Source organism: Molothrus ater, chromosome 8 (genome assembly GCF_012460135.2).
Source record: "Molothrus ater isolate BHLD 08-10-18 breed brown headed cowbird chromosome 8, BPBGC_Mater_1.1, whole genome shotgun sequence".
NCBI lineage: Eukaryota > Metazoa > Chordata > Aves > Passeriformes > Icteridae > Molothrus > Molothrus ater.
This window is the reverse complement of record NC_050485.2, coordinates 32,662,769-32,684,501: the sequence shown is the minus strand read 5'-3', so window position 1 is coordinate 32,684,501 and position 21,733 is coordinate 32,662,769. Positions and strand designations below refer to the sequence as shown.

The 21,733-nt window shown below is 44.2% G+C and overlaps 1 protein-coding gene across 1 annotated transcript in view; it reads right to left on the bottom strand.

Annotated features, from left to right (window-relative positions):
* ZRANB1 (zinc finger RANBP2-type containing 1) overlaps window positions 1-11,909 on the bottom strand; it is a 41,524-nt gene extending 29,615 nt beyond the window's left edge. The window contains exon 1 of the mRNA XM_036385203.2: window positions 11,686-11,909. The gene's annotated coding sequence lies outside the window, so the exon portion shown is untranslated. The remainder of the gene's footprint in view (window positions 1-11,685) is intronic.
* Between the last annotated feature and the right edge of the window lie 9,824 nt (window positions 11,910-21,733).

Here is a 21,733-nt window from a genome sequence, read left to right as displayed (position 1 = left end):
TCCTACTGGACCTGAGTAACCAGAAAGTTAATTATTAAATGCCACACCTATTCTAATCCCAATTTACTCAGTTAAACCCAGTCATGACCTGTTGAGGCCACGAGAGACTGGTAAAAATAAACCAATATTTATAAAAAAACAGTGGCCACACTAGTGGTCAATCTGCTGAAGTAAAAGAAGTAGATCCAAGCAACAAGTCCACACCAAAACATCCATGAACACTCTCACTGCAATCTGAAACTTTGGATGGGGAAGGCAGAAAAAGCTTTGTGTAGAAAGCATAATAGAGGGAAAGGGTGAGGCAGGTAGATAAAGGACAAACAGACAAACGTACACAGCATTTCCTCCCTTACCCCAGAATAGTTACCCAGTGTGTAAAACTCACCAAAGTGCTGCTTTTAACAAGGCAAAACTGAATAAATACAAACTTGTCACATCACTTGACTGACACTTCTTATTTATCATATTGCTACTCTCTCAGCTAACAAAACCACTCAGAGCCCAGGAAACTAAAACTCACAAGCTACACAACAGGATTAAATTCAAAACTAGACACATCAACCCAAAAATTAGTTAATACCTGTTCCCCAATTAGCCAGTGTTTTATGAGTTAGTACATTCTCCACTAGAATACCTTCAGACACACCTTGCTCTATCAAGGCATAGCTGAAACTTCTACTTAAATTTGCCAGCCTTCCTCCTACTATCTGCTCCTGAGGACTCCAGCACTGAACATGGTTTTTTTCCAAGAGCTCAAGTGATCTATTCAGCAGATCAGGTGGCTGCATGAATGAGGGGCTATCGCATGGCTGGCACAGAGGAGAGGGCAGCACGATCCTTCTCCAGAGCAATCCATATTTATGCTGCATGGAAGCTCAGGAGCAATCAGGAACACAGAAAGCTCTCTCAAAGCTCGGGTTCCACAGTACTGAACAGCCTGCAGAGCACTTCACTCCCACCTCTACATTATAAAACTGTGTCACACTGAGGAATGTGCTGAAAAGGCAATCACATTTCCTGCTGCTTCCCCTCCACCATTCCTGACAGATGTCCATGCCCATTTATAATGGGGAAAAAAGGAGTTGGATCATACCAGGTGCCTCATATCTGTGACAAAGAAGTGAAAAATGCATATATACAGGAGAATACAAAGTTAATTTGATTTTACTAAAGGTGACTTTGCAAGGAAGACTTTTTGGGAATTTTAAGGAAAAAAAAAGTTTCTCTACTTTGCCAAAGCACCTCCTATATGAGTACACTAGACACTAGATTTATCTATTCCATTTGGTGAAAGCTTTTCCCCCAATTCCCAAAATAAGGTTTTTAATTACTTTCTTAATAAGCTTCTTCTCTCTAGAAACAGTAGAGGTTTTTTAGGAATTAATGTTTTGTAGTTAGAAACATAGGAGAGTTGAACAGGGTTTTCAGAACAGAGAAGGCAGGAGCACACTGCCCAGGCACCTGCCCACTGCCACCAACAGGCTGTGCCACCAAGGACCACCAAAAGTGGCTGTCCCAATACTCCAGTGCTTGAGAATAATTCCTACTGGGGCAGAAGTTGGTTTGGTTGGAGTAGGTGATGCTTCCCATCAAATCCATAAACAGTCTGTGATGGGTATGTGTAACTGGGCATGGTTTCTTTCCCTGCCCTGGTTTGTAAGGCCTTTAACAAAGCAGCTCCCACTGCAGACAAATCTCAACCCACATTTGGGATGGGGCATGAAAACAAGACATCATCTGTTTTAGTGATATTGGGACTGGGAAAGGAGATTGCAGCTCAAGTTGGAAAGCAGCTGGCTGCAAAAACAATCTAAACAAGTACTGAGATACTACTCAGGAAACAAAATAGCTCAGGACATCCCACCTTACAGGAAAGCTTTCATACATATCACAAGATCAGCTTTTTAGCTGCAATTATCTTCTGTGCCACTTAAAAAGCAGGTGCTCTCAGACATAATTCTTCCAGAGGATGAGTATGTGCAGCTTTGAAAGCCTCTGAGATATGAGCTCACCACCTCTGAACACAAGGCCTCAGGTTATTATGAAGTAAAGAATATAAAAAGGCTCAATAGAGCAACACAATTTCTCCTCCTTGACAGCTCTGCCAACACCAAGTACAGGGAGGAAATTCATCATTGGGGGTTTTTTATTGCTTTTTACTTGATCTGACCTCCAATTCTACCCACCACAGTAGCTCCCATAGATGGGTCTGGTGGGAGCAGAGCTGGAGGTCACAGACACCAGACCCATCCAATTTGTTCACATCAGGAACTGCAGTGACAGGACAAGGGGAAATGGCTCCACGTTGAAAGGGAGCAGGTTTAGATTAGGTATTAAGAATAACTTGTTCCCTGTGAGGGTGGGGAGGCCCTGGCAATCTGTGGAATCCAGGCTGCCCCTGGATCCCTGAAAGTGGCCAAGGGGATTGGAGCAACAGGGATAGTGGGAGGTGTCCCTAGCCATGGCAGGGGATTGGAACAAGATGAGCTTTAAGGTCCCATCCAACTCAGACCACTCTGTGATTTACTGATGATACAGCATCAGCAGTTTGAAGCTTATTACATTTTTCCCCAATTACTTCTTTGACTCTGTTTTCAAGTCAACTTGTTATTTTAGATTCCTCACAGAGGAGAAGCTGAATCACAGAGCGCCTCCTCTGACAGAGAAATAGCAACACAGTGACTGTGAAGTGCAGGTGCATGCCTTTACGTCCAAAAAGCACGAGCAGACAAGAAATTAAAACCCACAAAACTTCAAATAAATTCCAGTTGATCAGTTTAGACAGTGTGCTGAGTATCTTCTGGACATACTTGTAGAGTAACTCACTACACTGAAGAGAAAAATACATTAAGTTCTGTATAAAGAACAGAAAAACAAATCAAAACCTTATCAGATCACCCTTTTACTACATGAAGTCAGTTGTAAAAGGTGACCTAGAATAACCAGATTTTTTTTTTTTTGCTTTGCTTCAATTTTTAAGAACATTCTTCTTTATGAGTGCACAGGAAAACACCAAACAGCTCACACAAATTGAGAAGAAACAAAGTTCTCAAATACCATTTTTATGACAGGATACATTATGCTCCCTCAATTTAATTATTCACTGTGTCCAGAAGTTGTTTTTCCTTTGGCTCAAACAAGGAACATCATGGAGCTCCACTTCATGAAACCATCAAGCCCTCCCTGCAAACAGGCCAGATGCTGATTTAGACCAGTCCACACCACAGATTTTTGCTGGGATGGTGCTGGCATCTGTGCTGGCTGAAACCTTACATAATTACACCCATCAAATCAGTGCTTCCACCTCCAACTCATTTGGTTCATGTCTATGGATTTTCAAATAAAACTGCTTTGTGTTTCCAGGGAAAAAGGGAGCCCAAAGGTGCCAGCTTCAGCCTTCAGCAAGACTTGCAAGGCGAATCAAGAACCACCCTCCTTCCCCCCCTGCAGCTGCCTCTCACAGGCTGCTCCAAAAAGAAAGGCAGGCTGGTTTCTTTATTTTAAAAACACTAAAGCAACTTTTCAGATGAATACAATAAGCAGAAGAACCTTTTTCTGAAAGAAAGGGATCGCTAAATCTATTTATTCAGCACTTCAGGAGTATAGAAGTAAAACCTTTCACAAATCCTGGCCTTATGTTCCAAGGTGGACATTTATTGACTTTCTTCTCCTACCTTCCCAAACTTACTCTACCTTCAGCCTATTTGCTCTTCTTTTCAATAACTCAGTATAGCCCTCCACAGATCAGTATATTAAAAGCAGAAAGCTTGAACCTGGGCTTCTGTAGTTTGATGGGAACTAACAATAAGCTCCATTGTCATCTCCTCAAATTAATTTTAATAAAATTAAGAACCCTGACCCTGTCAATGGAACAAACAGATCAGATCAGCACTTAATCTGGAAGCTTTGCAGTAGTATCTATGTATTATAACAAAGAATGGAAAGATTATTGTGAAGCCACAAACACAGAAGCATTTTCTGCATTAGCCCAAACACACTGAAGCAAGGAATTTAACAAACAAGCACAGTTTGCTTTGGTTGTTAGGACAGTTCTTTAAAAAGGCAACGATTCAGTCCCAAAGGGAGCAGCAAAAAGGAGAAAACACACTCTCATCTCAGCAAAAGAGCACTGGAATAATTTTCTGCAAGCTGCTCTACGAGGTGGGGTTTTACATAGGAAATGTTGATTTCCTTACAGAACAGCAGCTGGCTGTGCAGGGCCGACAACAGGAACTGGACCCAGAGTGCAGAAACCCAGAACCCTTCTCATCAAACAGACACAAGCAGGGTAGGGAGGCTCTGCCTGCATCATCCTCCCGTCCTCAGGGCTGCTCCAAACACACCTGGATCCCCTCTGCTCACCCCAGCAGCAGCAGCAGCAGGGGTGAGGCTGCTGTCTCAAGAGAAGCATCATCCAGCTCAGACTGGCACAAATCTGAATTCCATTGAACACCCAATCACATCACAACTCAATTTATAAACTACAGCAGTAATGGTGCATGAGAGAAAAAAAAACTGTAAATAGTCATACGGTTCCAATGAAAATATTTTCAATCTAGCATGTTAAGTGACTTCTAACATTTTCTTCAGTTTTGATAGTCCAGATCACCAAAAATACTCCTTTACTGCAGATTTTTAGGTATGACCTGCCTCACTACCTAAAACTTTTATAAGTGAGGAATGAGTTAAAATCCAGGAGACTTCAGCACTCACAAAGAAACAAAGTGCACGAAACACAGTTCTCATAACCAAAAAAAGCAAGAAAGTAAGAATTAACTTCTGAACACATTCAGAAGTCTGTTCATTGGCTGAATTCAGATGGGTTTCATTTACATAAAATTAATAAAAAATTGTTTTCATTCTGCTTTATGGATTCATATCTCATTTCAAAGCTTCTTAAATCTACTTTATTAGGTATTTATGGTATTCAGAAAAATTACGCTGATTTTGCTTCAGCTTTCTTTTCAATATTCTATTCACACTTCCAACCCAACTGCTGACTTTTCATAAGCAGAAGAATTTATATGCAGCTTTAATGCAAAAGGATGTCCAATTTTGCTAATGCTCCATGCACCAAGAATGAAAACATCTGGGAAGTTTCTGATCTTTGGAGACATCTGAAATACAAGACTGACAATGAACTTTAGGTCTACAACTTAATGTAAACGGACATGTCTGCAAAAGCTGGAAACTCATTACAGAATTAACAGATATTTGAGAATAGTAAACATTTTCTCTTTCTGCTGTCTTTATTTTTATTTTAATGTTTATCTCTTGAAGCATTTCTGTGCTCTTAGCCACTACAGTTAACCCTCTTGTGTAATTTGCATGGTGCAAGTTTGTATTTTAGTCATTACTCATCTCAAATGGGTCAAACTCCATCTAGCTCTATTACATTGGTGACTAAAAGCCAGGAAAGCCTTAGCTGCTGAAAACAACCTATAAAAATCCAGTAGCAGCAGCTTGCAGTTCAGTTCTCTTTCTTTGTCAGGGTTGTTCTTTTGTTTTGTTTTAAGCTCAATTAAAAGTGAATGACTGTCCAGATGAGATGTTACTACACATTAGGATGGACTAAATACGACTGCTTAGAAACCAACACCATTTGGGCAAACAAGGGTAAGCAGTTTAACAGTTACATAATGCACAGCATCTCCCACACAATACTAATCAAAACCCAAGCAAAATTACTTAAAATAATGAGCTGTGATAGAAGATTTGCATAAATACAGCTAGCAGCGTTTAATGAATTTGACCACGAACAGCAACAGATGAATACTGACTTAAGATCCACAGTAAAAAACACACAAACATACACAACAAAACAACAGAACCGTTAAAATTTCTTTTTAAAAAGACATTAGCCTTGGACAAAGTACAGAAGTTGAACAAGATGTTTCTTTATAAAAAGTGAGGTCAAACACAAAAACAGTTTATCTGTGTTTAGACTGTGCCTCAAACACCAGACCCATTTTTGTTTAGCTCTCAGCCATCCTCACACACAAGAAGGAAAAGCAGATGTCACGCTCTGACTGAAAACACACTGTGCAGTCAGACATCAAAACCCTGAAACACATAAACCTGTCCAACGGCAGGAACACTACACCAAGACTTGTACATTTTCTTGTAATTATCCCCTGGACCTCCTCGTTACTGGCTGACCATAAATTACAGCAGGGCTACACAGGCAGTCAGCATTGGGAGGAGGAAAACCACCTGCCTCCAAAGGAAACATGGAAACACACGCTCAGCACCCACCGAGGGGCACTTGGCTCCTAATTAATGGCAGCCACATGCAGACACAGCCAAGGACTGTCTTTGCTAAAAGCATTTGCTATTGGAATACACTTCAGGCAAGTCCCAGCTCCAGTGAGCCAAACAAACTACACTCATTTTATCCAGCTCTTCCTAAGATGCTGGCGAGGCAGCAAAGTATCAGAAAGAGGGAAAAAGAAAAAAATAGTAGCAAAAATGGTATTATCACAGCACACAAAGTCCACTGGTGTGGATGCTGCTGCTTAACACAATGCAAAGAACTAGTGTTAAAAACCACAGGGAAAACAAACCCAAACTCCTTCTAAAGACACTGATTATCAGCTGTTTGGTTTTTTTTAATCACCTTTTTTTAACCATATGATTAGTAATCTGTTTTACATTACATTACATTAGTAATCTGTTTTACATCTCTGAGTTAATTACTGCAGGGTACTCTGCACTCCTTGAAAGTTTCACAGAGTAGCAGTTCTAAAACAGTAATAACAGGTTCTGGAGTGGGAGTAAGTTTCTACTAAAGGCAACACTGAACAACCTTCTTTAAATAAGCCTTTTAAAAGCCATGAGGTGACATTTCTTTCTATCCCTGCACAGCTAAACAGTAATGGGGAGGTCAAAAATAAAAAAGTACCTCGTCCAGCAGCCCATCTGAGCCCTTCAGCAAGACAAAAATGAGCTCAGCAGGCACCCAGGAAGGGGAAGCCTCTGCAGGTAAAACCTGAAGCCACTGGCCCATCTGTCAGATGGTGTCAGTGACAAGCAAAGCCCAGGACAGAACACTCCTGACTTACCAGGGCACTGAGAACCAGGAAAACCAAAAGTAGATCATCAACACTTCTTGAACCCAGGACCTGCAGACTGAGGCTGTTCCAGGGGAGTACTGAAATAACAGCAAGGAATAAACATGCCAGCTGTCTCTACAGATCCCTGCTCAGATACTGGGAAGATGATTGGAGACTCAAGGAATACTTTCAAGCCCATTAGCCACAAGTCAAGCTCTCACAGTGCACTTATAGTCCCAACAACCACAAAAAAAGAACCTCTCATAAACCAACCATCACCAAACAAACTTCCTATTTTTGCTGGAATTATACACATTTATGAGATTTATGGCAGACATTTTTCTTTCCAGATAATCAACTGACTGCACCAAGAACCACAGAGTTTTTAAATGAGAGGACCTATAAAAGTGTGTGTAAATTCAAAGTCACAAAAAGATTACTGATCAAAACAGTTCTAATACACTGAAAAACAGAAAACAACCTACACACACACACACAAAAAAAAAACCCCAAACAAACAAAAAACAGCACTCAAGTTTCTTTTTCCTTCCAGAGTCACAGAAATCATGGCTCTAACAGTTTTCTTTAGCTCGGGAACCCCAACTCCTGAATATGTAGAAGTTCCCAAGAAAACAAGCGTACCTTACCAAAGTTTCTTAATGCCCACAAACTCCTCAGTAACCCCAACTTTCTGTGTTTTATTAAAAACAGCTTCTCAGGACCGGATGCTAAATCAAACCGAAGTCAAAGAACCACATGGAGGATTTTGAAACCTTAAAAGTCAGGGCAAACAGAACCCAAATAAAACAGCACCGTGCCTTGGCTCCTGGCACGGCAGGAGGGAGGCCAAGAGGAGGCTGCAGCCTCCTTGCTCACCAGTCCCAGCTCCAGACACAAGTCCTACTTACACAGCCCCGTTTCCACGTGCCAAAGCAGACACAAGTCCATCCTTCCAGCCCCACTTTCCCTGCACAGCAGGTTACACGTCCATTTTCGCTTTGCGCCTTGTTCTCAGCACTTCAGGTATTTTCAGCTCAGTTCTGAACTGAAAAGATCTTAAATCCTGGGTCATCTCCAGTATTTTTCTTAGTAGTAAAAACAGTCCTTAATTTAAAATTTGCAAGCCATTCTCAGAAAAAAAAAATCCAACTTAGTAGACCATAATAAAAAATAAACAAACAAAAAACAACAACAAACCACGCAGTAGTATCCTTGTCTTAAGAACAAGCAGAACAGATTACATCAAGACAAACCCAAATAACCAAAGGGAAAAATGCCAACTTCAGTACATCTCCTGTACAGTAGAAAATGCAAAAGGGCTGCAAATGTGGCTGCTTCCTAGGCAAGATGCTCTGCACATAGCAGTCACCACCAATGCTTCCACTGTATTACCTGCCCATGTTCCTTGTAAAAAAATCTACTCTTCCTTCTGCTTTCTTGAACCAGGGACTCCATATCAGCCCCTCTTGAAGACAGTTCCCTCCTCAGACTTCACTGCCCTCATTCCCTGCTCCATACCTCCCCTCTCCCTGGTCTACACCAAAGTGAGTTCCTGCATCAATGGGACATCAGCAGAGGAAAGAAAGTTGTTTTGAAAAATGCCAGGTGGACACAACTCCAGTTTGAGTACAGAGCTCCTGAGCACCTGCCTATGCCACGAAAGAAGGAAATACAAAATCCTAAATATTATTATAGATTAACACACTCTTAGTATGACAGTTGTTCTTTTAAAGCATGTTGACTGGTAGACCCCAAAGTGGTAATTATTAATCTTGCACATCAAGAAAGCTCCAAAAAAAATTAATTACACAGAGCAGCTGTGCTCCAGCCACCAATGATGTAAAAATTAGCACAGTCACAATCCCATGCAAGATGAAGCAATGACAGCTATGCAAGAAATGCTATGAAAAGTACCAGCAAAGTGTCTGGATCCCAAATGCTTGAAATCTTAATTTGAAGACAAAAGTTTTAAGGTGTAATAAATTCCATTCAACTGACATGACAAAGTTACAATTATCTATGTTACTAAACTGATTTTACCAAGCTATTCCATCTGACAAGGGAAATGGCAAACTCTCCATCAGCTGTGTTGAAAAAAATTATCTTTTCAACTCTGCCTTGTTTCCCTCCTCACACACAGTACTATTTTTAAAAAAAAATTAAGAACTCTCTTACAGCTAAGCCAGCCATTTTCAGCTGCCAAACTAAAGTTTAGTTCCATTTTAGTACCAGGAGACTGTGGATCATAATTCATCTAGTTAAACTGAGGATTACTTGTTGACATCAATTTTGAACAGCCCAAAATAACCCAGTCTTCAAATTTTGGGGGGAGGAAAGGGCATGAGATTATGAAGAGAACTGGCAGTAGCAGTTTAAATGCTTTGCTGTGATTAGCAGAGCACATCACGACAAGGTATGTATTGATCTGTGCTAGAACTGATATGGCAAAGAGAAGCTGGAAAGAGAAACATCAACACCCAAGTTAAGGCCACATGAAGGAGCCAGTAAATCTCACTTTAAAGAGCCTGAGAGAACATTTGATTATTTGATTGACTGTATTAAAAATAACCTCCCATTCAATCAGTAAAGTATTTCCTACTTACACTTCTGGCTTATTTACAGATCCTTCTTGCAAAGGGCAGCAAAGATGGGTGGGAACTCCTGTCCCCGAGGAATTTACAGGTCAAACAACATACAATGAGAACGGCCACACACAAAGGTAAAAATGTCCCCTTGACCCATTCTGAGCTGGAATTAGTCCCCAATTAAAGTCACGCTCCTGTGATGAACCCCGTTGATGCTTTTGTGCCACTCAGCATTCCAATTACATTAATATTTGTAATTATACTTCTGAGAGAATGCTAATAGACACAGCTCCTGAGGAACAGATGACAGTGTCACCCCCACCTGCCTGCCCTTGCTTAAGCTGCAGAAGGAAAGTAAAGGTAGCAATTTCTTTTTCCTTCAAAAGAACTACAGCACATAATTAGAGTTTCACAAAGCCCACGAAATGCAACGCATCCCAAGGCTTTATTCTCTTTGAACGCCGTGACAGACTTAAACCAGAGGTGATCCTTCACATATGACATGCCAGCCTCCACATGCTGAAACACCAACTCAGCCTGGCCTTCGGAGGGAGGCCAGCAAAAGAGCTCCAGAACACCTCCTGCTGAGCTGTTCACCTCCTGAACACCTCACCTGTCTCCCCCTGCCTGAGTAACAACTGAAAAAGGGGGGGAAAAATAAATAAGCCTCACAAACCTCTTCTGTGAGACCGATAAGCAGATGGAAAAACAAAACTGATTACAACAGATCTCTCCTGAACTACTGTTAAAAGGTTCTGCTCACAACAGAGCGAGCTCTAAGAAGAGAAAGAGGGAGTTACTACACAGAAGACATCTCACCTTTCAATTTTTTCCCCAACAAACGCATCAAAGCACTAAACTCACATGCCAGCTCCACCACTTGTGACACCGCAGGCAGCTGGTGAGCAGAGACTGTTCAAGCACAGCACAAAGCCCGTCAAACAACGTTTGTTTACTACACCAACCCCCAAGAATTCCAGAAAAAGTTGTCATTATTGCCATGGCTGAAAGTCACCGTGGCAGCAGAAAGTTCTCAGCAGCCGGGCTGTGCCAGCCGTGCAGGACACCCGGATCCATCTTCCCCATCATTTCTGCCACCCGCTGCTCCCGAGGGAGCGGAGACTGCCGTGGGGACAGGCTGATCCCGTCACTCCCAAGGAAGGACTCACAGACACATCCGAAGGACTCACAGACACATCCATGACCTCCGCAGACAAGTTTATCTTATCCTGCCAGGAAGCTGCTGCAGTCTGGGACGGTGAAGGCAGACAGGGAGGCGCTGGCAGCGTGGATATTACCAAGGTCTGCCTCACTCCTTTATCCAACTTTCCTAATTTTTGTTTGGACTTCGGTTCCCAAAGAACGAGCTCGATTCTGAAATACTTCTCTCGCTGTACTTTACTTCTGATAAAGCATCGACAATAGGTGATCACAGAATGAATCACGGAGTGGTTTGGGCTGGAAGGGACCCTTAAAGATCATCTTGTTCCAACCCCCTGCCATGGGCAGGGACACCTTCCACTATCCCAGGGTGCTCCAAGCCCTGTCCAGCCTGGTCTTGGGACACTTCCAAGGATGGGATAGGCAATACCATGGAAGTTCTGCTACCCAAAATCCGCAGACACGACCCATCACTCCCATCACCTACTCCAGCACCGCGTGCAGATCCACACAGGCACATCCGACCACCAACAGAATCAAAGCAGGAGGGTGGGAAGAAGTGAGAGGGAGGCAGCATAGGCATGATCTCACCAGGCACACTAAGGCACCACAGCCCGGGGTCCGGAGCAGCAGCCACGGGAGAAAAAAATCCGAGTTTCCTGCCTTTGTACGGAGGCTGTGCCAGCCTGCCTGCCCTCAGCAAGCCGTTCCACGCGGGACACCGACCGCAGCGGGATCCGGGGCCGCGCCAGAGGCGCCTCCTCACAGCCCCCCCGACCCCGCAGCGGGTCCCCGCTCGGCTCCGGCTCAGCTCGCCCCCGTTCCCCCCGCGCCCCCCCGTCCTGCAGCGCTGCCCGAGGAGGGCAGTGAGAGCACAGGGGCTTTACCTCTCCGCCGGGATCCGTCCCTCAGTCCCTCAGGAACACGCTCGGAGCACTGGGAGCCGCCTGCGCCCCGCGCCGCCCCCCCCCCCCTCCCGCGCTCCCCCCCCGCTCACGACATGGTCTCTCCCGAGGCGCCGGGGCTGCCGCGGCCGCGGGCGCTCCCACTCGGCGCGGCGGGGGGGGGGGGAGGCTCTGCCCGCGCTCCTCTAATGGCGGCGGCCGGAGCGGCCCAAAGCAAAATAAACCCCCGCACGGCCGAGCAGCACGTCAGCGCGGCCTGCCGCCCAGCGCGTCGCCCATTGGCTGGGCCCGCTCCTGCCTTCCGCCAATCGGCGGGCGGCTCTTTGCGCAGAGCGGTGATGTCATCGGTGCCGCGGGGTGCCGCGCGCAGGGCGGACGCCAGGGGGCGCCTCCCGTGCCGGCCCCTCAGGGCGGGACCCTCGGGACCCTCGGGGCTGTTCCGGGCTGTTCCCGGCTATTCCGGGCTGTCCCTGCCCGGCTCCCGGCCCCCCCGGCACCCCGCCACCTTCCCCGAGCCAAACATGCGCCTGGATTGCCGGAGGTGACGCGCAGAGCGTTGTGGAGACGAGAGTATTCTCCGCCGTGGTACGGGGTGTGTGGACATCGCAGGTTCCTGAGGGAGTAATCCCTCAAAAAAACCTCCTTGTGATGGCACATGGCCAGGCAGAAGCGGTTTGTGGATCACTGAGTCACTGAGGTTGGAAAAGCCCTCTCAGAACATCCAGTCCAGCCTTGTCCCCAGCGCAGAGCCCTGAGTGCCACATCCAGCCCTTCCTTGCACACCTCCAGGGATGGGCACTCCAAACCTCCCTGGGCAGCCCCTTCAACGTCTAACCACCCCTTCTGTGAAGAAATTCCTCCTAATGTCCAACCTGAACCTCCCCTGGCTGCAGCTTAAGGCCCTGCCCTCTGTTTCTTATCAGCACTTGGGAAATATTTTGCTATGGAACAACTGAAGGAATTAATGGGAATCCAGAATCCACCAGGTGTCATGGTCAGGTTGATATGGTGGTGTTGGGTCATAGGTCCCAAAGGTCTCAAAGGTTTTTTTTTTTCAATCTAAATTGATTCTGTGAAATAAAATTTAAACATTTCCTCTGCATGCTGATTCCAGCTGTTCTGACTGGAGAAGCGAATGTGTGGGATTGGAGTTCAGGGTGTCACCCTGCCCAAAAGGACTCAGCAGCCCCGCAGAGCAAAGCCCATTTATCTTCTGAGAAGAAAAGACCAGCAACAACAGCTCTGCCAGCCCTTGGGTTCAGTCCTTGTGCTGGCTGTGCAATATTTTTTTTTGCTTTCCGCTCAAAAATTGCGAGACTGCATCTTCCTTAAGCTGCCCTTGTAGGCTCACTGACAGAAAATGTGTATTTCTCCACATCCTTGCTTTTCCCTCATGGGTTTTACATCATTTGATACATGATTTTTTTCCCCCCACTGCAGTTACTACTTTTTATTTCAGGCTTCCTCAGATGTTTTAGCGCTTTCTTATTTCCATGGTTTCATTCCCCATTCCCAGACTCTGTTAGACAATGCCTCAGGCTTGGTGTTGCGTTGAGAAACTCATCCTGGACCAGCTGGATCCATCCCTTCTCCCTCAGTCAGCACAAAAGAAAAGCACCTGAGATGTTCCAGCAGAGCAGTGCTAGAGAAAATCCCTTTGTCCAGCAAGCAAACAACCAGGACTGGAGTCAGGACAAGTAAAATGTAATTACTTATGGAGACTGAAATAGAAATTTGTCTTCATTTGCAATTAAATTAGTTCCCTATAAACATTGAGAACTCTTGCAGGGGGAGGGTAATGTGATTTCTCTCTCCCAGACTAATTATTTACTAAATTCTCTTTCTGACTACACTGAACAAGTTGGTGCATTTCTCAAAACTGTTTAAAAAAGGGGGACAACTTCCTTTTTTTTTTTTTTTTTTTTAATAAGACTTGGATAAGTCATGTAAAATAAATATTCCTTGTCTTAAGGGATTTTACCATCTCTGTGCTTAGAAATCATCCAGAAAATGAAAATGTATCCCTTGCTCTTGGCATCTAGGCAAGATGATGGAAGAGCTGTTGGGGTAAATTCTGAATGCTGCCCCCAATGTGCAACAATGGAAATTTCCAGAAATAATTCTTATAGCTTAGACTGCATAAAAAAATATGAAAATACAAGGAATATCTTAGAACCATTGACTCACAGAGGGGCTTGGATTGGAAAAAAGTTCTGACCAACCAAAAAAAAAAAAAATTCCAAAGAATTCTATGATTCTAGGAGATTTTAATCTCTGCACAGTTGGTCTGCAGAACAGAAGCATTCTGAGTTGTGAAAGAAGTCCCTGGATAATATTCGAAGGAGAACATGTGGTCAAATTGAATTTGAAAATATTTACCAGAGCAAAGGCAAATCCTGGGCTGCATCTCCCAATTACCTGAGGTTTTTGATGCTGGTGACTTTATTGTCAGGCCGTGTCTTTGGCTTTAGCTCAAAAAGCTGCTGGTGTCTCCTTCCAGGTTTACCTTGCAGGAGTTTGCCATTTGTTCTAGACTTAAACAATAAAATACAAGAGGAATGACCTTTCAGCAGTTTAGAACATTGATATTTACACATATAATTTATCCAAGAAGAGCTTTCAGACTTCTAATTTGGAGACACATCAAAATCTACATGACTTGATAGTCCAGTCCTCAATAGATTTGGTATTTGATCATCTTTTCTTTTTTTAAATGTCAGGAAGATAATTCTATTTTTGTTAGAGGTAGCAGAAGTTGTAAGCAAGTACTAATTTTCTATATCCCACCCAAAATTTTCATTTTCTTTCACCAGTTTAAGGAGAAATTTCAACTCCCTAGGAAGGAATTTGGAACAGTCATACTCATTTGACAGCTGAAGCTGTTATTTTGGGAACCTTCCTTTGCAGAGCTGGATTTGCTCAGGCCTTGCAGCTCGTGTGCCTTCACACAGAGTTGTACAACTGCCCCTTGTGCCTCACAACAAACCCGCAGCAGAACCATGAGATGAAAATATCATTTGCACATATATGTGTTCCAGCTTTCTCTTTCCCCCACTTTTCAAACATCATAAATCCCTGTTCTCATAACTCCCCACCTTCCTTAGCCATCCTAGCTCCAATCTCCTTTCTCCTTGTTCCTCCAGAACCAGAACTGGTAGTAAATCTCCTTGTCAGAGCCCACAGATTTGGTAAAACCCGAGCAGTGAGCACAAATGCTGTGATTTTGCCGGATTATCCAGCTCAGAGCCCCGCTGGTTGCCATCCTTGCCAGCCTGGAGCTGCCCCAGCAGCCTGGAACCCTTTGTGCCTGCGAGGTGTGAGCCTTGCAGGCAGCCAGCGAGGCAGATGGCTGGGAACTTCCTCCTTTCCCACAAACAATTTATAAATTTAGGATTTTTTTTTGGCACAACCCTGAGTTGCAGTTTGCCGCTGTCTCCCGTGAAACCCTTTGAGAGCTATGCCTTACAAGATGCCCTGATTTTTTTCAGTCCCGATGCTCGCTGTTAGTAAAAGGCCTTTCCCTCAACCCTGCCTGACGTTTCTGTTCTGATTCACCCTGTTTATACCAGAGCAAATGATACCCAAAGCTATAATTAGAAGGCAAGCTTTGAAACATTCCACAGGAGAACATTTGTTGCGTGTAGTAGCAGAGGAGCCTCAGCGACACAAAATTGTGCTTCAGGTAAGCAAAAAAAAAAAAAGACAAAAACCTAATTATTTTCTGCTGGCATGGAGTGTTTTTGTGCTGCAGCAGAATTACCTCAGCTTGAGTGCAAAGATTACATCTAGTTAGTGATGTCTAAGTGCAGATCTTGCTCTTATGTAATTCTCTTTACCCTGGTAACTCCTTGCTCTCAGGCAGGGTGCCGGCTCCCATCAGGAGATTCATCCTCAGCTTCTCCAGCAGTACGTGCTCACCAGATTGTTATTCCTCACTAGCTGAACCTTGGATATGCAGAGCTCCCTACTCAACCAGCTCCTCAGATCCTGCTCTTGCTGTTGCTTTATCCTGTGTTTTCAGGAGCAAGGAAGATTAGCAACACTTAGATAAAGGGCAAGGAATAGAAACGCACAAAAATCCAAAGGAAGCACAGGTTTTGGATTGAGAACAGGATGTTTTCAATGGTTCACTGATTTGTTACCAGTTTTCCATCCTCTGAGTCAGCCTGAGCCTTTACATCCAGTAAATCCCATCTTTGGGCTGCTTTTCTCAATTCCATTTGAATCAAAAGTATTCAACTCTAGCTAGATCACGATCCCCCCCTATCCAGGCAAGGATGAAGTCAGAGGAGGCTCAATCACAGAACCATAGAATGCCTTGGGTTGGAAGAGATGTGAAAGAACCTCTATGGAGCCAGCAAGAGGCCCCTCACAGCTCTCCAAGTGTGGGGGTGATTGTTTCAGGGACAAAACAGCCAGCAAAGATAGAGAACAAATAAACCTAGCTTGGAAAAACTGGCCAGAAATGTCTCTGCAGTCTGCACCCTGAAATGTACTTCAGTAGCAAAAAGAAAAATGTTCCAAGTAGTGAGCACTTACATTGAAAGCTTCCACGTTCTCAGATTTTTCTTGTTTCCTCTCTAGTTCCACGTGGAGCAGAGGAAGGGGATGAAGGAGTAAATCCATTGGGATGGGGCTGTCCAGCTGAATGCTTTGAGCCCTGTGATGGAGGAACCTTGGAAGCTTTCCTCAGCTGGGCAGACCTTGTGTAGGTGAAGGGGTCTGGCCAACAGAGAGGCAGCTCACGTGGAGAGCAGCGGGAAGCTGGGATGGTGGCCGTGCTCCAGCCCCCAGGGAGGATCTGGAGACTCCAGGAGGCTGCAGGAGCTGCCTGGCCCAGATGGTGAGCACAGCGTGGCTGCTCCTGCTCCCAGCACCATCAGCAGGGCTGGCACAGCTCAGGAATGCAGGGGGAGGACACACAGGAGGAAAAGAGAGAGGGACCGAGAAAAATGTGAGACAGGGTGGGAAAGGGGAAAGAAAAATAGAACAGGAAAATGCAAAGAGCTCTTTGGATGCGCTCTGAAAGCCATCAGGGACTGCAGTGACAAGTCACAACTCTGAAAGGATGCAGCAGGCTGAGTCCCTTCAGGGGCATGTAAGACATTTGTGAGGACTTGAGACAAAAATCCATTTTAAAAATGGACTGAAATGCACAAACTTACTGCTGTACAGAAATGTCAGGCCTAAAGAGCCTGGATGGCTCTGCACAATGGCCACTGTTTCTCTCACCATCACCACTGACACATTTAATTACCACAAACCCCAGACCCCTCCAAAATGCTTCTGGCAGCAGAAAATGAGGTGTGGGTTCAGCATAACACTGACTCCTCCAACACTGCCAGCTGGGGCTGGAGGAGATGAAAATACCACATTATGCTGCCACAGGTCTTGATACTGGGTTAGGCACCCCCCTCCTCTGACTGCTGGCTTTTGTGAGCCCCCTGATGGCACCAGCCCTCCCCAAACATTGTATAAAAGCCAGAGATGCTAAACCCAGTGGCAGTGGAGCTGAGAGGCAGAATCTCAGACATTTTTCTGCTTTAGGAGAGGCCAGCCCTTCTCCTGTGCAGCAAGGCAGTGTTATCAGGTGGCTTTAACATGGCCCAAAGTTGAGCCAAAGCTGTTAGAGGTTGGCAAAAGTGAAAATGGGATTTATCATAAATAAGGCTGTCCAGGAGCACACGAGGCAGCAGAGAAGGGACATTCTGTGTCTGGTTTGCAGAACACAGTGCATCATGCCCAGCATAATCAGCACCAGCTAATCAGATTATTTGATGAGCCAGAGGGAGCAAAATCTATCTTTGAGTTGACGTAATCCACCAATAGACTGCTTAAGGATTCTGGATATTTTCATTCTGGGTCTCAGAAGCCTTTCTCTTACCTATTTATTGAAACTTATCCTTTTTATGAGCAAATCTAGGATTAAACACAGACAGCTCAAATTGAAACCAGAACACAAACCAGTAAGAGTGAGATTCCAACAGAGCAGTGCCAATTACCACACTACTGGCTCAGCAGGATGGTGAAAGAATATCAGGGATACTTTAGAGCCATTAGTGGAGACCTTGGATGGTAACTGAGGAAGATAAAGAATACACAAGTCTGGAATTAAAATGGGGAAAAGACATTTTTTCTGGAACACCGTGAAATGTTGGATGAGATTTTTATTTAAATTAGACCTAGCCTGATCCATAAATTCTTATCACATTAATGTGATTTAATATATTTTAGAGGTATGTTCTGTAAAAATTTGTACCTTCTCTTAGCCTTCTTCTTCACTAATAGGCAGTTTCAAAAACTGCATAAAAAGTAGCTTTCCATCTTATTGCTAATTTAATCTTGCAGAAAGCTGTCTAGCAGGGTACCTCATAACGCTTTGCCTTATTTACAGATACAATGAGGGGAACAGAAAAATAAATCATTTTCAAAGCAGATTACTTTTCTGGAAGGACAGTTCTTTGATTGCTTTTATTCCTAAATGTAAAAAAAAAATAATTTAGTAATTATAGCTTGAGCAACTATTGTTTACTTGTATCAGGCCTCACAAAAGCTGCTGTGCATGCCTTTCTTGTATGTTTTGTTAAAAGAATGGGTAGAAACAATAAAATAATTGTAAGAGAACGTTGCCTGGCATCCCTGTCTCCCTCCCACTGCACAAAGAGATGCTGGAGCAAAGCTGAGACATTTATTGAGCAGCAGGAGGTCATTAGCTTGTTGTCAGTCCTCTCTCCATTGACAGCTTGACATGGCTGTCTGGTAGGTAAGCTGCATTATAAACAGGCTTTTTGTAGCACACATTGCTGCTTTCATATGAAAAGTATGTTTGCTGTCTCCCAAATAATCCTTGCCACCCTGAGACATTACAGATTTTGTGTTTCAGGAACGTGTTGCTTCAGTTTTCCAGCCACATGTCTCAGCTGCATCTGCGTTTCTCTTGCCTAAGCCCTTTGAAGAAAGTTTAAGCTTCAAAAGCTCCCACTTGTATGAGACAGCAGCTCTGGAGCTGCCCATGTCCAGGCACAGCTGTAAATTTACAGGGCTCTAACACCAAAGGACAATTTAGAGCATCTCTGGGGGTGTGTACAGCTGAAATTGCCTAAATATCACAAGGACTTGGACCTCCCACAGAAATCAGAGTGAGGAGCGAGGTCAGAGAGTTTGGGAGGATATTTACCTGAGGAGCAAACCACTGCTGCCATGAGCCAGCCAGCTCCATGTGCAATCATTCTCTGTCCATCTCATTGCTGCCCAAACACCACAGCAGCACACTGACTGAGCTTTGCACAATGCAATTCAGCTTAATCAATAAAACCAATTTTACAAAATTATGCAAAATGTTGAGCTGCTGCTGGAATAATTGGAAATTGGTGAAGCTGCTCGGTCTCAGGAAGGTCACATTCCTTCACTGGCTGTGGAATCTTTGAAATCCTTGGCCAGAAGGGATTCATGTCCTTTTTTCCTGGACACGGCTCTCACATATCCCAGTTTCTCCAAGTCTTCCCATGGTTCCTCCCTCTGCCAAGTCAACTTTTACAGTCAAGAGGCCTGGGCAAGCACCCAAGGCCTGGGGAGAAAGTCCAGATTTGGCCCATTGCCCACAAGCCACATTTCACTGGTATAGAAACATCACATTACATTGGTTATATCAGGAATATTGATTACTCAGCTGATCATAGAATCACAGAATGGTTTGGGTTGGAAAGCACTTTAAAGCTCATTTGTTCCACCCCCCTGCCATGGGCAGGGACACCTTCCACTGGACCAGGATGCTCCAAGCCCCATCCAGCCTGAGGTAGATGAGAGTCCAGGCTACCCATGTCAGAAGCAGAGGCTGTCCAGATGAATGGGGCTGATCCCCTGCATCAAATTAGGGAGCTCTTTTCTCAAATGGAGCCCAGACCTGTTTGGATTGGAGCTTTCCAACCGCTGTGCTGAAGAAACAGAAGTTCTGCCATTTCATTTGGTTGCTGTTTCTCTTATCCTGCCATCCTGGCTTTGAATTTTCACTCCCTTATTCCAAGCACACACCTTGCCTGATTTGCTCCATCTTCAAGAGTTTTCCCAGTGTCCTCAGGCACTCAGGGAAGAGGCCAAGTGAGCTGGGCTTCCCCCAGAGCACACAGCTCCAAAGCTGAGCTGTGTTCATTTCTTGGCTGTCTTCCTCTCACATCAGAGAATATTCCAAATAAGGCCTCGCTGGTGTTGCTCAGAATCAAAATAGCTGCTTCTTATTTAGGTTTGATAACCCCTGGAGAAAAGTCCCTTGGACTTTGGCTTCCCCTCAGAGCTGCTGACTGCCTCAGCATATGGTCCTGTTAGATCTTCTCAGTTAAACACTGTTACATCACACTTCTGTCAGCTGTCAGTATTTTCATGTTTTTCTTGGAATGTTTGCTTCCTGTCCTAGACCTTCTGCCTCTAGAGTCAAGTGGTTGAGTTAGAATCTGAGGGTTTATTTTCAAAGTAGATTTCTAATCCTCAGTGCAGCACAGAAAAGCATAAAATATCGACTAAGTGTAAACAAAGGGGTCAGAAACTAAAAGCAGAGACCAAAAGAGAACCACAAATATCAGTTCCTCAAACTCATTAGTTAAAAATATAATTCCAGTGTTTTGGAACAAAACAAACCAGGTGGTTAGGTTTTTCCCTGCAGTTTTTGACTGCCAGTTCCAGAGTGCAGAAGGCATTTCTGTTGATCCAGTGCTGGATCAATATCCCAGCTCAGTGCAGAGGGATGAGTAGATTTGCTCTCACCAGCAGCTCACTCAGGCTGAGTCCTTACATCTAATACTGATCATGGGCTTCCTGAAACACTCCAGGAAAAATAAGGAATATTAGCCTCTGTGTTCTGGCTGACATTTTGGGTAGGTATGCCCTGTTTAGCTGGTTTTCCTCATCCAACAGAATACCCACATAATCCTTTTCTTTCCATACCCTCAGGCACTGCACTGGGATTCCTGGCTGCTGTAGCCCATCCCAGAAGCTCCTGTACAATATTTTTCTGTACTTGCAGGTGTTGCCTGCAGATTTACAGGGCTTTGGAGTTAGGTGTGTATCAGAGAACGCCACAGAATCCCAGAGGAGCAGGCAGGAAGGGACCTCAAGGACCCTCTGGTCCAGCTTTTCTTGGCCAAAGCGCAGTCTAGACAAAATCTGGTCAGATCAGGGCCTTGTACCTTTGGGTGTGAACCCTCCAAGGGTGGAGATCCCACTGATGGCTTCTCTGAGCCTTGTTCCAGGGTCTGACTGACACTGATTATTCTTTTCCTGATAAGCAGTCTGAGCTTGCACTAATTGTCTCAAAACATGCACACTCTGCCTCTTTTCAAACCCAAATGAAGTTTAATTGAGCTGGTTTTCCTTGAGAGATAATGTGACTGGAGAGCATGAAGTCCCAAATGTAGTGAGAGTGTGTGAAACAAAAGAGATTATGGATTAGAAACACAAACCATTAACCTAGAACACCAAGAACAGTTTTGGCTTCTTTTTCTGCCAGCCAAATACTGGAAGGGCCACGAAAAAAAATCATTTAATTGATATTTCTCGTCCAAGTTTATAGCTAGAGCTGATTAAAAGCCTCTGTTTCTTTCCTGCTTCAATTTTCAAAGTTCTAAAATACTTAATTCTACAAAAGAGGTAATGAAAATAATGACAACTACATAAGGAAAACTTGCCAGAAAAAGAAAAAAAATGTTACTTAAAACAAAAATTATCACAGAATTTGGAGCTTTTGTAATTTATCCAGGAACTCTGGGGAGTACAAACATCCTAGTCCAGACTGCACTCACATTATGGAGACCTGATTTAGTGCTGATGTTTTGAGATGCACATGCAAGCTGCTTTTCACAAGGTCAGCCCCAGCAGAGACAAGGAATTTTTCATTATTAGCGTGAAGACCTTGAGTTTTGAAAAATGCTCTTGCCTTTCATCATCATCTGCATGCTGGTTTTTTCCATCTTCCTTGCATTAAATGGTCACTAGAAGAGGCTGTAATTTATGCAGCACTCCTGGCAGTTGTCTCAGGGGT